Below are 3281 nucleotides of genomic sequence, written 5' to 3'. Positions count from 1 at the left end.
GGAATGCGGGACCGAAAGCAGGGTTGCAGAGTAGAGCTGCACTTTGTGTTCAGGTGCAGGAAAGTTTCTGTGAAGATGCAGAAACCTCCCAGCCTTGTACCCTTCTGCAGGGCAGAACGGCTGGAACACGTGGCAGATGTATAGTAACTATGATATTAATCAGGCAGGCACAGGCTTTCGTCATCAGTCCATGCCTGAAATTATAGCTCTGGTCCAAAAGTCGTATCATCTGTTCCCAGTCTGTTTGATAATTAGCTTACTGATCAAAGAGACACTCAATTTGAAAAATATTTTCCTCTAATTGCAAATTCATCTTGGTTTGGAGAAACAAATTGGAGAAACAAATTGGACTGCCTCCTTCAGTGCACTGTCACCAGCTAATTAACAGCTTTTAAAGATTATAATGATCTTTCTGGCCACGTAGTCTTACCTGTTGGGTAAGAGAGGCCAGAGAGCTCAGCCAGTTGTCTCTGCACCCAGCCTACACTGCCTCTGCACCACACCTACACACTGAGCCAGAGCCGGGGGGTCGCCTTCAGAGAGGCAGAGGGAGGCACCTTCGCCTACACGAAGAGTTCTGCACGCTCATTTTGATCAGGCAGAGCATTACACACGGAAAACTAAGCACCCACTGGGCTGCATCGCCATCCGGCAAACCACCAGACTGGTTGTATTTAATCCACTAGCTGTAATTTCCACACAAGATGTTCCTTCTTTTGCAGGAGATAAGGTGTTCAGGATTGTTCAGGATTTCTTATATGCATAAGAAATAAATGTAAAAATGGGTTAAAAAGGTGAACAGACAGGAAAGCTAAGAAGTAGAAGGAGAGCTCCTTCGGGAATCGAAGAACCAGCAAATCACTGCTATAAAAACACACAGCTAGGAAACATGAGTCTCCTGCAGCTCATCTGACTGCAACAACTCAGGTACTGAAGGATCACTGCCAGGACATATTTCAAGTGGAAGAAGGAACAAGCAAAAATAGTTCAGGCAACTTTGCTGTTTCCACATCCCTAGGGTTAATCACAGTTTCTCTCACAGGGTCCCACCGCTCAGGTTTGCTACCTCTTGCTCTACTACTACCCATCTACAAACCTTCTCTGGAGCTCTTTATATGATCCACTTTCTATTTCAAGATTTTTTTCCTCCTAAGAGCTCCAGAGCTGAAATTAAGTGAAATTGAGTCACACAGAGTCAAGGTGGGAAAAAAACCCTTCCTCCGGTGAGGATGGCAAAAAACTGGTCAGAGGAGGCGAGGGGGAGCGTGTCAATGAGCAGAAGTGGAGGCTGTTCCAGCTTTCCTGCTGTGCCTTTGCAGCAGCAACTAAGCGTGCTGCTAAGGTAGCATGGACAGGAATAGCACAGCTTACCCCTACTCGCCTGCTGCTGGCAGGGATACAGGTTAGGAGTCTCAGTTTGGGGGGGGTAATGGGGATCCAAGCTCTGCAGAATAACTAACGGGGGGATTATGGGTTTCTGCTACAGGTTTCTTTTTCTCTTGGGCCATGCTTTTTTCCCTAAGGATTTTTCTTTTTCCTGGTGTTCCGTTCCTCATTTACCAACTTGACATCTTACACCTTTGTGCTCTCCTTTTGCACGATTTACCTGGTGATAAGCACAGGACCAAAGGCTGACACGTCGCCTCGCACAGCCACGTAGACCCTCGCTTCCCACAAACATCGTTTCACTCCAGACACTGCACACGTCTTACCAACGTTTGCCAAATAACCTGCTCATCGTCTTGAGGAAGACCACCACCATGCAAGCCCTAAACCCCGCCAGCGCACAGCCTGGCCTGCTGCTGCACGTGCTCGTCCTCCTCCGTCCCACGATGGCCGGCGTTCGGCAGCGCTCCGTGAAGGGAAGGCTTCCAGCCAAAAACAGGAGGCTCGGCATCTCTGGGGCTGAGCGTGCCGTCCCCATGGCCCCGGCATCAGGGCACCGGGGGACAGATTAGCATAATAGGTGGCATTGCTCAATTTATTTAAGGATACCGAGGGAAGAAAGGCACGGCAATCAGCAGCAGCCCCTGCGGGGAGTCCTTGGCTGGCAGAGGAGGGGCTGCGAGCAAAGCCTGCGTGGAGGAGGAGGTGGGATGGGAAAGGGAACGTTATCACCTCCTCCTGGCCTAGCCTGAATCCTTAATCTCCACGTCAGGGGTAAAACCAAGTAAAAACAACCCTCCAGATTTCATAACTGCATTTTTTTTAAAAAGCAAAACCCAAGAGCACGTGAGGACTACAGCGAACTGTGATTCTTCTTCATCCCACCAGACTCTTCCCAGGGGTTAGTAGAGGTGCTGATGGCTCAGTGAAGAGAGGTACATTCATTAGTTTTCCGTGCCAGAAAGTTGGAAAATTTGTGTATGTATTTTAGTCCAGAAAAAGGGCAGAGGGTAGAACAAAAAATTAAAATGTAATTGAAGAGAACCAAACCAGGGTATTTCCAGAGGGACTGATCCTCCGAGGACAGAGACGAGCGGTCACTGAACCTGCGCCCGAAAAGCCAGGCTGCGTCTGGGATGGGCCAACCAGGTGTGAACAGGAGAGAGAAAAATGTGATTTACCGGGAGAATCATCACAGGCAATCAGCAACATCCCAAAACATCTGGGGAGGAAACTCTGCGCTTCTCTCCTGAAGCAGTTTTTGTACACAAAGAAAGAAAAATCCTCTAGGGAAAGGCAGATGCTCCCTTGCTGTAGGAACTTGGGTGCCCAGCGCTTGCTACACGGAGTTATCACCCACAGGGATGCAGGTCAGCGCTGCGGCACGGCGGCAGGCAGGCTCGCCGCCGATCACTGGACTGATGGGAACTGCAAGTGCAAAAATCTCACTCCAGGTGTCTCAAGCAAGGCAGAAAGAAGCTGAGGCTCAAAACCTCAGATGAAGGCTTATGCCTTATACAGCTCACATCCTCTGGAGAGCGTGCTTCAGGTGTTACTCAGGGACTTACATCTCTCTCTCATTAATATCTAGCTTGCATCTTTGCAAGTGTTTTATTAGAGCTGTCTAGCTTAGTTTCTAATGGTAACTGATAATCACAGAGACTAGTAAGTAGGACAAGCTGAGGCTCAAAACCTCAGATGAAGGCTTATGCCTTATACAGCTCACATCCTCTGGAGAGCGTGCTTCAGGTGTTACTCAGGGACTTACATCTCTCTCTCATTAATATCTAGCTTGCATCTTTGCAAGTGTTTTATTAGAGCTGTCTAGCTTAGTTTCTAATGGTAACTGATAATCACAGAGACTAGTAAGTAGGACACCATTATCTGTTTGATGC

The 3281-nt window shown here is 48.3% G+C and overlaps 1 protein-coding gene across 1 annotated transcript in view; it reads right to left on the bottom strand.

Moving 5' to 3' along the window:
• The window catches only part of STIM1 (stromal interaction molecule 1), a gene marked incomplete at its 3' end in the record, with an annotated part of 37531 nt that overhangs the window by 1045 nt on the left and 33205 nt on the right, over positions 1 to 3281 (bottom strand). The window lies entirely within an intron of this gene.

The sequence above is a fragment of the Fulmarus glacialis genome, unplaced genomic scaffold (assembly GCF_000690835.1).
Source record: "Fulmarus glacialis isolate BGI_N327 unplaced genomic scaffold, ASM69083v1 scaffold23758, whole genome shotgun sequence".
NCBI classification, from domain to species: Eukaryota; Metazoa; Chordata; class Aves; order Procellariiformes; family Procellariidae; genus Fulmarus; species Fulmarus glacialis.
The sequence above is the reverse complement of the archived record's forward strand: the minus strand, read 5'-3'. Positions and strand labels throughout refer to the sequence as shown.